This window comes from Palaemon carinicauda, unplaced genomic scaffold (genome assembly GCF_036898095.1).
Source record: "Palaemon carinicauda isolate YSFRI2023 unplaced genomic scaffold, ASM3689809v2 scaffold78, whole genome shotgun sequence".
Classification (NCBI taxonomy): domain Eukaryota; kingdom Metazoa; phylum Arthropoda; class Malacostraca; order Decapoda; family Palaemonidae; genus Palaemon; species Palaemon carinicauda.
The window spans coordinates 106,259-121,301 of NW_027172071.1; the positions used below are offsets into that span (position 1 = coordinate 106,259).

The window sequence follows — 15,043 nt, forward strand, 5'->3', positions numbered from 1 at the left end:
GGTAGTGGCTTATATCAACAAGCAGGGAGGCACTTTTTCGCAACAGCTATCCCATCTTGCAGTAGAGACTCTGAGGTGGACCGAAACCCACTCGATAACACTATCAGCTCGCTTCATTCCTGGCAAGAGGAATGTGCTCGCCGACAGTCTGAGCAGGGCTTCGCAGATAGTGAGTACCGAGTGGTCTTTGGATCCTCAGATAGCCAACAAAGTCCTGACTTTGTGGGGTTCCCCGACGGTGGACTTGTTCGCGACAGCCTTGAACTTCAAGCTGCCCCTGTACTGCTCACCAGTCCCGGACCCCAAGGCACTCTGGCAAGATGCTTTCCAGCAACGGTGGGACAACATCGACGTGTACGCCTTCCCACCATTCTGTCTGATGAGAAGGGTGCTCAACAGGACCAGACTATCGGTCAACTGTTCCATGACTCTAGTAGCTCCGCTATGGCATCACGCGGAATGGTTTCCGGACCTTCTGCAACTCCTGACGGAACTCCCAAGGGAGCTTCCTCCACGACACGAGCTTCTCAGACAACCCCACTCCGGTGTCCCTCACAGGGCCGTAGCCTCGCTTCGGCTTCACGCCTGGAGACTATCCAGCGTCTCCTCGCGGAGAGAGGCTTTTCGCAACAGGTTGCGGAGAGAATGTCTCGGCACCTGCGAAGGTCCTCTGAGGGAGTCTACCAAGCGAAGTGGAGAGTCTTTTGTGGTTGGTGTCGTGGAAGGGGTATCTCTCCACTCGATGCCACTATTCCAGCAATAGCGGACTTCCTTGTGTATCTGCGAGAAGAAATGCGCCTTTCTGTCTCGGCAGTGAAAGGCTATCGCTCAGCCTTAAGCTTGGCCTTCAGATTGAAGGGCGTGGATATTTCTTCATCGCTAGAACTCTCTTTACTCATACGTAGCTATGAGCTTACCTGCCCCCAGTCGGAAGTGAGACCCCCTCCTTGGAACGTGGTTCGAGTTCTCAGGTCTCTCAAGAGACCTCCCTTCGAGCCATTACGCCAGGCCTCCGATCGCCACCTGTCTTGGAAGACGGCTTTCCTACTCGCCTTGGCCTCGGCCAAGCGAGTTAGTGAACTTCATGGTCTCTCGTACGACATCGCCCATTCAAGGGGATGGGGGGAGGTAACGTTCAGGTTCGTCCCTGAGTTTGTGGCCAAGACTCAGAATCCTGGAGTGCCGGATCCTCGGTTCGACTCTTTCAGGATCGCGAGTCTCCGTTCTGTAACAAACGACCCAGACCAGCTGCTACTATGCCCAGTGAGGTGTCTGAGGTACTACTTGAAGAGAACGGCTGCAGTCCGTCCTCATGTGCGAGCTTTGTTTGTGAGCACAGGCAGGACAAAGAGGAGGGTCACAAGGAACACCATCTCTGCTTGGATTCGTAGGGTTATCCACCATGCCCTGAATCCTGACCCTCCTCCGTCACGTCGCCCTCGGGCCCACGATGTCAGGGGTATTGCTACATCCCTGGCCTTCAAGAGAAACTTCTCTGTGACGCAGGTACTTCAAGCGGGGGTCTGGAAGCGTCAAACGACCTTCACAGCCCACTACCTGCAAGACGTGACCCACAGGAGCCTCGATACGTTCTCTATCGGCCCTGTGGTGGCTGCACAACAGCTGGTCTAACCTCAGGCTCCTTTTTGGACAAGTAGCAGTAGGTTGAGGGCGTTGTTACCCGGTCTTAGTCTGTGTGAATGAAAGAGTATGTCTGACCCTTACTTCTTTCTTCATTCTCCCCTCTCTTGGGGAAGCAGCATCCTGGTCCTCGCATAGCTGACCTCGACCTCTGCAGGTAACCCATGCTTCTTTGTGCTCCTAGTATTAAGCTTAATACTGTTGCGTCTCCCATACCCTGACGAGGTGGTATGGGGAACGTCCTATCCTAGAATTCCTATCTGAAGGTCTCAAGGTCAACTTCATAGGACGAGTCACACTCTCCTCCTCACACTACTTATGTAGGCCACTCGTTCCTAGCGATGCTAGGAACCTGTGAGGTACAGGGGCTCCCTCTCTCTAGTGCTGCTCACTAAGGGATCGAGCCCCCGGGCAAGCCGAAGTCAGTAAGGCTGGGGACTTTCCACCCTTCCTAAGGGGTAAGTCACCCTTTGTAAATAGCGTGGTTTGTATTTCGGTTACGGAACAAATGACAAATTCGAAGATAATTTGTATTTTTCCTAACCATACAAACCTTAGCTATTTACACATATGTGCCCGCCATCCCTGACCCCCAAGTCAAGTCCTACCTCTAAGTGAAGTGAAGCAAGTCACCGGTGTGTGGAGGGGGGAGGGGTAGCAAGCTACCCTTCCCCACCCCCCGCTAACTAGCGCGGGGGTAATTAACCCTCGTTAAAAACTATTGGCTCGTCATTTCAGCTGCGCTAAAAGTAAACCCTTTGTAAATAGCTAAGGTTTGTATGGTTAGGAAAAATACAAATTATCTTCGAATTTGTCATGTTTCTTCCGGTCGTTCTTTTCTCTCGGTTAAAATCCTTTGTCTTCCAATAGATGCGTCTTGATGTTCTTGAGTTATAAGCTTTAGTCTTGTTTTCTGTTGTCTCTATCTCTCTTCCATTTTGGCTCTGTTTGACGAGATCTTTCAGTTGCCTGTTCCGTTTACGCACGCGCACTACTAGGTATGCAGTTAGTTCTAACAGTCATGCCTTTGCCATCATAAGACTCAATACTACACGATACATTATTCTATAAGTTTTATTCCAGCTTTGACCAAATTGTGGAATGATCTTCCTAATCGGTCATTTGAATCGTTGGTACTTGAGAAGTTCAAAGTTGCAGCGAATGTTTTTATATTGAAGAGGCTGACATAAGTTTCTCCTCATAGTTTATATATAGCAGATTTATTATAACGTTCCTGATCTCAAGATGATATATATTCAATATATCTTACTTCTCATGTTTATTTTTTCCATATGTCTCCTCCTCACTGAGCTATTTTTTCCCTGTTGGAGTCCTTGGGTTTATAGCATTCTGCTTTTCCAACTGGGATTGTAGCTTAGATGTTGATGATGATAATAATAATGATAGTAATAATAATAATAATAATAATACAGTAATAGTCATAATAATAATACAGGTTGATCAAGTGCTGTATTCAAGTTACTTCAGTTAATTGCCAATTTTAGTCCTTTTCTACAGTATGTCTGTTTTCCTTGATTCAAGGAACAAGGAAGCAGACAAGGAATTTAAAAGCTTTGCCAATGTATTAGAAGGAAGGAGGGTAACTAATTCCCTTAGTAAACAAATGAAATGGTGGTCTATTTGTGGCATGTTTTCATTATCAAACGTTCTGTGTCTGTTGGCAGTCTGTATTAGGATTCATTTTCTATGTTTTGTCTTATTTTCAGGTACTTCTACTCGCCACACCATGAAGTGTCTCGGAACAGTACACTGATAAGGGCTGTATGTATGATAGTGGACACCTGTGTGTATGATGACGGCTGGCTAAAAATACGGCAGTGTAAGGGGGCCGCTAACCCTCCCGTTAGATAAGTAGGTAAGGACACGGCCTGTAGGTTAGGGTGGGGAATTTTAGGTTAGCTGTTGTCCATTTACTATGCACTCAGGAGGAACTGGCCGCCGATATACAAAGGCTCCTTTGATAAAGTTGAACCGAAGGATTTGCAGAAAGAAATGCACTTTAATATAGCATACAAAAACAGATCAAACTGATTACATTACTGATTTCAATTTATTCTTTGTAGTTGGAATGTTGTGAATTCCTTGAAACCAATCCAATACTGTATTCTTCCCGACTTACTTGGGAGTAAGTTTCATTGGAATATTCTCTTCATGACCCTAACATTTGTCGCCATGATGCCGTTCAATTGAAAGGATCTTTTTTGAGAATGGAGAGTTGAAATTTATTAGTATTTTGAGAAGCGGTGCTTTGGTGGGCCTTCTCTTAGCTCGATATATACAGGACAATGCGCTAGCATTGTAAACATTGACCATGTATTATCATTGTCAGTATTCTGTTCTGAATCAAAGTCATCGACGAGGGGTCTGATATTGCTTTTACTTCAACAATATGTTCAATATGGATAAAAAGTTCTTTCAAACCATTAATAGAGGAAAGGAAAGAATCAAAATAACATGGAACATAAAAAAATCAATTTGCCGTCTATATAGAATTTGCCTTCCTGATTCATTCCTCTTTACGCAAACAAAGCTTTTACCGGGTTTTGTCTGCCTGGTGAACAGTCCGGGTTTGCAACAAGCTCGCATTTCGATAGTTCCGAGTAGTGACCACAACTTTACTTTCTTACAAATCTGAGGAAAAATTTTTTTTGTGGAGAGATAAGGTCATCAGAACAAATTTCGGTGCTATTATAGTATGTTATCTACCGTCGAATTTCTACTATTGTATGGTATCTACCACAAAGTATGTTATCTACCGTCAATGTTAATCCTCCTGTTTGATGAGGATTATCAAAAAGATTACTTAACACCAGTATGTTATCCTCATTGGACTTTAATGAAAGTTTAATAATATTTATTGGAAGGACAACATGGATGCATAATTATAAGCAGTTTGTAGGTTGGGTTAGGTCAGGTTAGATTAGGACATGGGTGCATAATTTTAAGCAGTTTGTAAGTTAGGTTAGGTTGGGTTAGGTTAAGTTGGGTTGAGTTAGGTAATGATAGGTTAGGTTATCAAGTCGGTATTGATCCTCCTTATTAGAGGCGGATTAGCAAGTAGACCGTATCCTTAGGGACTGATGGTGGGTATTATACTATAGTCAGAGAAGGGTGGTAGATAGCAAAATCGGCGGTAGATAGCGTACTATAATAGCACCCAAATTTCCTTGTCTTCCCTAGTCTTACCATGGGTGGAGAAGTGTCATGGTCTGTGATCAAGGTTGCAGGATATGTATAATTAGGACATTACTATTGCAGTGATATTTCCGTTATTGCTGTTTTCCATGTTCCCATTTTGGCAGCACGGATGTTAAAAGCATTTAAATATGTATTATAATGCCATTATCTTGACATTTATTTTTTTCCTAATAATAAGTGTTTGTATGTGTGCTCTAGAGCAAAGTATATAGAATAAGATTTTCTTTTTTTCTAATGTTTAAAATCTTTTTTTTTTCATTCTAATGTATTTACAAATTACCGTCAACATTTAATCATTCTTAACAGGAATATGATTTCTTAAGCTGTATGTGTCTGTTTTCTTCTGTGGCAACATTCTTATAACACATTTTAAACCATATTTTGCTTTGCAGGCCAATGAAAGCGAGAAAAATGCAACGCACCGCAAGATGATTTGATCGTGAACTCTTGATGGTATATCTCGCCATCAGGCATTACCAAGCCCGGGGACGCTTGGTCAGCCCGTCAACAATGTCACCTGGCAGCCATATCTGAATTCGTCTGCCCCATCACCTACATGCAGGGAACAAGTTAGGCTATTGTAGCGTCATGTGGTTAGCCTACCTGACCGGGCCGCATGCGGCATCGGAAAGTAGCCTAAACCAGTGAGTTTTCCCTTCGATATACATATATTATATCTACGTTAAGATGTTCCTATTGGATATTATGGGGGGAGTTGGGCCACGTTTAAACTTTATAGGATTATATCCTTAAGTCATTGTACTACCTGACCAGGTCTGATTTTTTTAATCCATTGGAAGATGCTTTAAGTTTAGATAACTACAGCATATCCAAAATCCTTAACCCTTTTACCCCCAACGCTGTTTGGAACTTTCCAGCCCTTAACCCCCAAGCATTTTTTTTCAAGCACATTTTGCAATATTTTTTTTTTAAATTGCTCTAACAGACTTAATTTTTGTCATAGAGAGATCAGGTTGGTCTCATTCTTTTGGAAAATGCCTGAAGTTTCTCATAAAGTTATCAAAAATATGCAAAATAATGTAAATAGCAATTTTTTTGCAAGGACATACCGGTACGTCCATCGGGGTAAAGGGATGAGTTTTGTGAAACGTACCAGTACGTCCATTGTGGGTAAAAAGGTTAATGCCCAGTTTGATTAAAGTGCTGTCTTGTTACCTTCTCTAACTTTTTAGGAAGATTATATTTTGATAGACGTGTATTTGTTTGTATGTCTGTTTGTGTGTTTGTGATTCGCATAACTCAAAAACTATTTTACCGAATCTCATAAAATTTGGTGAGGTGATTGACCTTAATCCAGGGGTAATTTGATTAGAATTTGGAAGCGATTGGACCATAGGTCAAGGTTAAGATCATGAATTATAAAAAATACCTTTTTGCTATATCGTGGTCAATTTTTATCTGATTTGCATGAAATTAGTGTCGAAATGTGCATGATTCAGTTCCCTGTCTTGTGATATACAATATGATATAGGCAAAGGGTGTCCATTCTAGTTTATATTTTATTTTGGTAAGCAAAATAAGCGTTTTATTTTTCTTCTTGACAGAAAGCCTTGATGGTTTGAAGACCCATACGGAAGAATTGACAGCTAGTAAATCTCGCATACAGAAGAAATATGAAGAATTAAATACTGCTGTCAATGCTAAAATCAATCAGCTAAAAGTAAGTTCTTTTGTACTTGCAAGATTTTATTGTCTAGTTTTGAAAGCACTTCATATTTTCAATGGTACTGTATCTGTATTTTCATATATTTTGTTATATTTTCTTAAGATTATTGTGGATTTGATCATTATATTTCTGTTATTAAATTTCCATAATTTTTCAAAGAAAAAACAAACACAATTATCATTTTTTACGTTATTTTGAAAATTTTTTGGGTTTAGTAAAATAAGGTAGGTTACGTTATTTGCATTAACGGAACTGGAAAAGATTGAAGTAATATTTTTGGGTGTTTCCTAGAGATGAAAAAATAAAGGCCCATAAGCATTTGATATTCCATGTTTGTGTTTAACCCTTTTACCCCCAGGCTATTTGGAAATTTCCAACCCTTAACTCCCAAGGGGCTATTTTTTTCCCAGCACATTTTGCAGTATATTTTTTTTTTTAAATTGCTCTAACAGCCTTAATTTTTGTCATAGAGAGGTCAGGTTGGTCTCATTCTCTTGGAAAATGCCTGAATTTTTAAAAAAAATTATGAAAAATATGAAAAAAATTTTTATAGCATTTTTTTGCAAGGACGTACTAGTACGTCCATGGGGGTAAAGGGATGGCTATTGTGAAACGTACCAGTACGCCCTTTGGGGGTAAAAGGGTTAAGGGATTTTTTAGAAATATTAAGCACTGTTGAATGACATAAGGTATAGTTTCTCTCATGTATAGATACCTATTGTTAACCGAGAAAAAGTGATAGAGAAGGAATTCATATTTGATTCAGATTACCATTAATGAGAGCTTTCCAGGTTGCTGTGACCCAGCGAGAGGCAGAGTTGCAGCTGTTAAGACAACAGCTTCATCGGAGGTCTTGCAATGCCAGCTTTACAACCAGTTCAGGGAGATGACTCCCAAGTTATAGAACAGGTACAATACCATTTTTAATAGGAATGCATTTTTCCCATTAGGTATTGCTATTTATACAATTATCCTTCTAATTTCAGTGTGGCTAGATGTAAGTCATTTTATTCGATTATATGTAGACTGCATGAGGTGATAACACAGGTGAAAAATTGAAAGTTGTTTAAATTTATTAATTCATTTGTAAAAGCTCCAGAGGTGAATGAAAATTGAACAATTTACGGGATAATATTTTACATAACTGAATCTGTCACTTTGTTGACAAAGGATTGATTGGGTAAGTCATAGCCAAAGAGGTTAAACATGGCTTAAGGTGATAGAAAATGGTAAGCTCCAGGACCATCTGGAATAATTAAGTACACATTTTTAACACAATTACTTATTGGTCACTCTTCGAGATGCAAGTCATTTCTTTAGAGAATACAATACAGTACTACTGTACATTAACAATTCATCTTCTCTCAAGGGGTTAACTACTGCACTGTAATTGTTCAGTGGCCACTTTTCTCTTGGTAAGGGTAGAAGAGACTCTTTAGCTATGGTCAGCAACTCTTCTAGGAGGACACTCTTGTTCTCTAGTCTTGGGTAGTGCCATATCCTCTATACCATGGTCTTCCACTGTCTTGGGTTAGAGTTCTCTTGCTTGAGGGTACACTCGGCCACACTATTCTATCCCATTTCTCTTCCTCTTGTTTTGTTAAAATTTTTTATAGTTTATATAGGAGATATTTATTTTTGTTACACTTAAGATATTTTATTTGTCCTTGTTTCCTTTCCTCACTGGGCTATTTTCCCTGCTGTACCATGGTCTTCCACTGTCTTAGGATATAGTTCTCTTGCTTGAGGGTACACTCGGGCACACTATTCTATCCTATTTCTCTTAATCTTGTTTTGTTAAAGTTTTTTATAGTTTATATAGGAGATATTTATTTTTGTTACTCTTAAGATATTTTATTTGTCCTTGTTTCCTTTCCTCACTGGGCTATTTTCCCAGTTGGAGCCCCTGGGCTTATAGCATTCTACTTTTCCAACTAGGATTGTAGCTTAGCAAGTAATAATAATAATAATAACAATAATAATAATGCCCAAATTTAAATTCACAACAATTAAAAATCATAGTATGACATTGGAAACAAATCCATTAAAGAGTTTTTGATAGATTCACCAACATTTTCAGTTAGAAACTTTTCTCAAAATTTTGTTCTTGACAAAATGTTATAATTTTCATTTCTTTTGATATGGGCAAACAAATAATTTTTGACAAGGCAAACTTATAAGGGTGAGTGAGCTGGGTATATTCCTGGAATTCCATGCAACTTTTTCTCTGGTATATCTAGAAGTATTTATACCTTAGAAATGGTGCTATAAGGAGCATTTCATGGAGCGACACAGGTCCCTCGCCCAGAAATAGATTTTTCCTTTATCAAAATCCCTTTTTTACTACTAAAATAATATTCTCTTTTTGTATGGGAATGATGTTGACTTTTTCAGTTCAACTTTGATAAGAATTCCAATTTTAAGAGTTTATCGGGTGGAAAGCATGATTAGATCTTGGATTATTGCTTTTTGTATGTGAATGATGTTGACTGTTTTTCAGTTCAACTAATAGCCGATATCAAACAAATGAAACAAAAAAGGGGACGTCTCCTCTCTTTGTTCCTCCCAGCTTGACAAGGGACTCAACCGAGTTCGGCTGGTACTGCTAGGGTGCCACAGCCCCCTGTGGCCGCGGGGGCATAAAAACAATTAGAATAGCGCCAACGTATCGCTGCGTGTCGTAAGAGGCGACTAAAAGGGACGGGACGAGGAGGCTAGGAACCCCCTCTCCTGTATTATAATCCGGTGAGACATCATTGTAATTCTTATATCAGAAAAATTATAGCGATGTTAGATGGTTGAAATATAAGGGCAATAACTCATAAGTTTTATAAAGCCAATTAGAATACAGTGATAAGAATCATGAAACTTGACATTGAGAAATGTACAGACTTGAAATAATATCACAAAATGGCTGTGAAAATCACAATATAATATACAGTACACCCAAAGAAGGTATCTATAGATATACTCATCCTAAAGTTTAATATGGCCTTAATATAAGAACTTTGTATAGAGTTGTAGACAAAATTGGGGTTACTGTATTATCCCTTCTACCCCCAATGGACGTACTGGTACGTTTCACAAAACTCATCCCTTAACCCCCATGGACGTACTAGTACATCCTTGCAAAATACTGCTACAGTATTTGCATTTTTTTTTTTTGCAGTTTTTTGATAACTTTATGAGAAACTTCAGGCATTTTCCAAAATAATGAGACCAACCTGACCTCTCTATGACGAAAATTAAGGCTGTCAGCTCAATCTAAAAACAAAAATATTGCAAAACGTGCTTGAAAAAGAAAAACGCCTTGGGTTAAGGGTTGGAAAGTTCCAAATAGCATTGGGGGTAAAAGGGTTGGTACTATTATAGTATGCTATCTACCACCGATTTTGCTATCTACCACCCCTTTCTGACTATAGTATGATACCTACCATCAGTCCCTAAGGATACGGTCTACTTATTAATCCGCCTCTAATAAGGAGGATCAATACCGACTTGATATCCCAACCTAACCTAACCTAACTCAACCCAACCTAACCTAACTTACAAACTGCTTATAATTATGCACCCATGTCCTAACATAGTCTAACCCAACCTAACCTAACTTACAAACTGCTTATAATTATGCACCCATGTCCTAATCTAACCTAACCTAACCCAACCTACAAACTGTTTATAATTATGCACCCATGTCCTAACATAGTCTAACCCAACCTAACCTAACCTACAAACTGTTTATAATTAAGCATCCATGTTGTCCTTCCAATAAATGTTATTAAACTATCATTAAAGTCCAATGAGGATATCATACTGGTGGTAAGTAATCTGTTTGATAATCCTCATCAAACAGGAGGATTAACATTGACGGCAGATAACATACTTTGTGGTAGATACCATACTATAATATAAATTTGACGGTAGATAGCATACTATAATAGCACCAAAGGGTTAATGCAGTTATTAACTAGAGTGACACAGTCAAGACCAAATTTGAACACCTATGTAGTGTACAGTACCGTAGTGATTATTTTATCAACTGATTAGTGACCATATTGAGGACCTCTAAATTTGGGTAATATTTATGCTAAGGTTTCTTCTTTTGGAGGGTTATATTAATAATCTAGAATGTTTTACAGGAATTGATTGATTGATTGATTTAAAATTTTTCAGGCATCCTGACATCTAAGGTCATTGACGCCAATTACAGGAATTGAAAGAGAGAGGTATGGAAATAGCACGTCTTCAAAAGAAATTAACTGGAGCATCCAGCGGGATTGAATCCAACGTCTTCAAAAGAAATTGGCTGGAGCATCCAGCGGGATTGAATCCAACGTCTTCAAAAGAAATTGGCTGGAGCATCCAGCGGGATTGAATCCAACGTCTTCAAAAGAAATTGGCTGGAGCATCCAGCGGGATTGAATCCAACGTCTTCAAAAGAAATTGGCTGGAGCATCCAGCGGGATTGAATCCAACGTCTTCAAAAGAAATTGGCTGGAGCATCCAGCGGGATTGAATCCAACGTCTTCAAAAGAAATTGGCTGGAGCATCCAGCGGGATTGAATCCAACGTCTTCAAAAGAAATTGGCTGGAGCATCCAGCGGGATTGAATCCAACGTCTTCAAAAGAAATTGACCGGAGCAATTCTTATTTCCAAGCTGAAGAAAAGTAGATTGTAAGTCAAAATTATATTTATGCATACAAGTACATTTTAAGAACTTTTATATAAAGTTTAGCTGTTGCTCGACATCTTACACTTGCTCTTCTAATATAGAATTGGGATTTATGTCTGTGTCTTTCAGCTATGTCAGCCATTAATATAATATTAGTAAATATTACACATTACATTTTGAAAAGGAAAAATACGAAAGAAATATTGTTTTCCTAGTTTTTCGAAGTGTCAATTTGTTGTTTTATTGATTTACTACCGTAGACCTATTCTTTAAAGAAATCCCCTGGGCTGCTACTTTATCAATGGATGTGCTTATATTGAAGCCTAACTTTACATCGAGTAGTAGTTGCTATTCCATTATTTTCCGAAAAGCTTTCTAGCTGAATTTCCAATTGTCTAAGGAAGTAACTTGAAGGGCGAGAATGTGTTGATTTTGTTTTGGGTTAAGGGTCAGACAGACGCCCTAAATTTTATAGCTGAGGACTTTCTAAGGAAGATTCCCATATAAGTAACAAGCGTTTGTATTTGCGTAGGAACAAACTGCTGTACTAATTTCAAAAGTAATTAGTCATTTTCCTAGCTATACAAACCTGAATCATTACTTCTGCCAACAAAATTGGAAGGAGGTTATGTTTTACCCCCTATTTGTGAATATCTTCCTGGCCATAATTTTAATCGTAGATTAATGAAACGTACAGGGATTAAACTGCTATGTAAAAAGCTGCAAATGATTAAATTTTGGAAGGTTACGGTCAAGCAAAATGTCCAATTCATGTAATCAGCCACAATTTCGTACATCGTTGTCACAGAGACTTCAAACTTGGTTCATATTTGAGTGTATGAAAATCAACGCACATTAATACATGTCAAGGTCAAAGGTCAAGGTTTAAGTGCAAGCTTCTGTGGTGAGGAATGCGCTCTACTGGGTGCCCCTCTAGTTTATTCATATTTCCCAACTCATTCACGCTACAAGTCCTGACCAAGAACAGAGTGATAACAAAGGAGCTAGCTCCGACACAGCGAGCTAGGTTGGAATAATCTGCAACCGTACAATGTTGCTAGCTCCACGATATTTCATCAATTTTGTTGTAACAAAACCACAGAGGTAAGCCTTATAAAGATCTCAGGTTTGTGTAGCTAAGAAAAATACAACTTATTTTTAAAATTTGTAGTATTTTGGCTGTTAATAATCTTGGCTTTTGATCGTATATGTTCTGATAAAAATAAAATCTCTTGTTCTTAAAACAAGAGAAATTTCATTACAAAATGATATTCATTGATTTTTTTATTTCCATCTATGTATATCAATTCTACTCCCATTTCCTCTATTCATTCGGCTTATTCTATCCATAAGTTCAAACATGCAGCGAATGTTTTTATGTTGAACAGGCTGACAGGAGTCTTTCCTCATTGTTTATTTAAGACAGATCTAAATCAATGTTGTCACTGGTCTAAAAATATCTTAATTCAAGTGTTTATTACTTCTCATATAGTTTAACTATTTCTTTACTTTCTTTTTAAACTGAATATTTACCCACTTGGAGCCCTTGGGCTTATGTCCTCCTGCTTTTCCAACAACAACTGTAGCTTAGTAAATCTGAGCTCCTGTAGATAAGGCAACAGTTCCTCATACCTGGGACTTGTCTGAGAATATCACAGCATTTATCGCAGTATTCAAAATATATATCATTTTACATACAGCCGCGGCCCACTTTTCACGATACTACTGCGAGAGTTATTGGGTCGTTTTGACTGGCCAGATTGTACTACGCTAGATCCCTTTCTGGTTACAGCTTATTTTCCCTTTGCCTACACATACACCGAATAGTCTGGCCTATCTTTCCCCATTCTTCTCTGTCCTCACACACCTGACAACACTGAGATTACCAAACGATTCTTTTTTTCTCATGGGGTTAACTACTGCACTGTAATTGTTCTGTATCTACTTTCTACATGGTAAGGGTGGAAGAGACTCTTTAGCTATGGTAAGCACCTCTTTCTAGGAGAAGGAGACTCCAAAATCAAACCATTGTTCTCTAGTCTTGGGTAGAGCCATAATTGTACTACTGTCTTGGGTTAGAGTTCTCTTGCTTGAAGGTACACTCAGTCACACTTCTGTTTCCTTATTCCAAAATCAAAACATTGTTTTCTAGTCTTGGGTAGTGCCATAATTGTACCACTGTCTTGGGTTAGAGTTCTCTTGCTTGAAGGTACACTCAGTCACACATCTTTTTCCTTAATTTCTTTCCTCATCAGACTATTTTCCTTGTTGGAGCCCTTGGGTTTATAGCATCCTGCATTTCCATTAAGGGTTGTAGCTTAGCTAGTAATGATAATGATAATGATAATATTTACATGTAATTTTAACAGGTATGGAAATTTTTATAACCCTAAAATGATGTTCAGATTTTTTATTCTTGTGCCTCTGTTATTTTGTTAATACTTTTATCAGTAAAGAGTCTTTTCTTATGTACTTGTTTACACTTGATAACAATCTTCAATCAATCTTGGTAAATCTGAATGATCCATCTTCTTTCAGGATGTCCGAGAAACTAATCGGCTCAACTGCGATGATTAGATGGTGTCTTGCACGGTCTGCTCGTTAATGCTGTTGCTCGGATGCTTTTCAAACACAGAGCTCTTCCAGGTATGGTAATATACTGTTCCATGTTGTTAATTGGTTTCCAAGAGACCCGATGTAAGTTGATTTTCACTCTATAAAGGGCTCTTAACTTACAAACATCCTGATATACAAATGCAAATCCAACTGAAATTTTAAATGTCAGATATTTTATAAAAAGTTCAAGATGAAATACTGTAATTGGAGAAAATTATTTTTTTCAATATCAAACTTACCCGATGATCATATAGCTGCATCCCTGCTGCCCGACAGAAAAAACCTACGGGCGGAATACGCCAGCGATCGCTATACAGGTGGGGGTGTACATCAACAGCGCCATCTGTCAAGTAGGTACTCAAGTACTCGATGTCAACAAAGAACCAATTTTCCCTCTGTCGTGCCACTGGCAAGACCTACTAAATACGCCGTCCCTAACTGGATTTGTTTTCACAACGATTTGGTGAAGTACACTATTCCAGTTTTGAGCTTTCGCTATGCAGGGGTTTTATCTTCATTTCAAAACTTGAACTCGTTTTGGATAGATTTAATTATGGTGACGAAGAGAGTATGGACCCTCTTTCACTTTTAAATGGCCGACCCTTCCCTTAGACGGAAGTGTTGGTGACGAAGAGAGTATGGACTCTCTTTCACTTTTAAATGGCCGACCCTTCCCTTAGACGGAAGTGTGTTTAGGTTTTTGGTAATTTTGCTTAACAAGTTATAGATCTATTTATTTTATATCTCTCCGCCTTTATAGGCCTCTTCGATTAACTTTCCAATTATTATAAACTTATAAAAATTAATTTTTATGTTTGTTTATATGCGACCTTTCCTAATAGTAGGCGGTCCTTACTTGGAACCGAAGTTAATTAACATTGAGCCCGTCATATCGTATTTACCTTTTAAGAATTTAATACTTTTTTAATTTTAATGTTTTATGAAAGAATTTCTTTGATAGTCTCGTACTGTTTTCAAAGATGAACTAACGTTTAGTTTTTTAGTCTCCGCAGTTGTTGACGTTCAGAACGTTCAACATGCGCTCTATCGTTACGATAGAGAGAGAGTGTTTCACGGTTTCACGTTGCAGTAAGAGTAAACCGATTTTAGCGTTTCGTTCATTCTTTCTTAGCTTAAATGGTTTAAATTCTAAATAAAGGAACTTTTTATTTGGGAAACCTTTCAGTTTTTTCCTTTAGCAAATAAC

At 38.7% G+C, this 15,043-nt stretch overlaps 1 long non-coding RNA gene across 2 annotated transcripts in view; it reads left to right on the forward strand.

The window, feature by feature from the left end:
- The window catches only part of LOC137637484 (uncharacterized), a 40,021-nt gene extending 26,154 nt beyond the window's left edge, over positions 1-13,867 (forward strand). The window contains exons 5-8 of one of the 2 annotated variants that reach the window (XR_011043661.1): positions 6,426-6,541; positions 7,339-7,456; positions 10,721-11,222; positions 13,759-13,867. This is a non-coding gene — a long non-coding RNA (uncharacterized lncRNA). The remainder of the gene's footprint in view (positions 1-6,425; positions 6,542-7,338; positions 7,457-10,720; positions 11,223-13,758) is intronic. The other variant, XR_011043662.1, reaches the window with a different exon arrangement.
- The last annotated feature ends 1,176 nt before the right edge of the window (positions 13,868-15,043 follow it).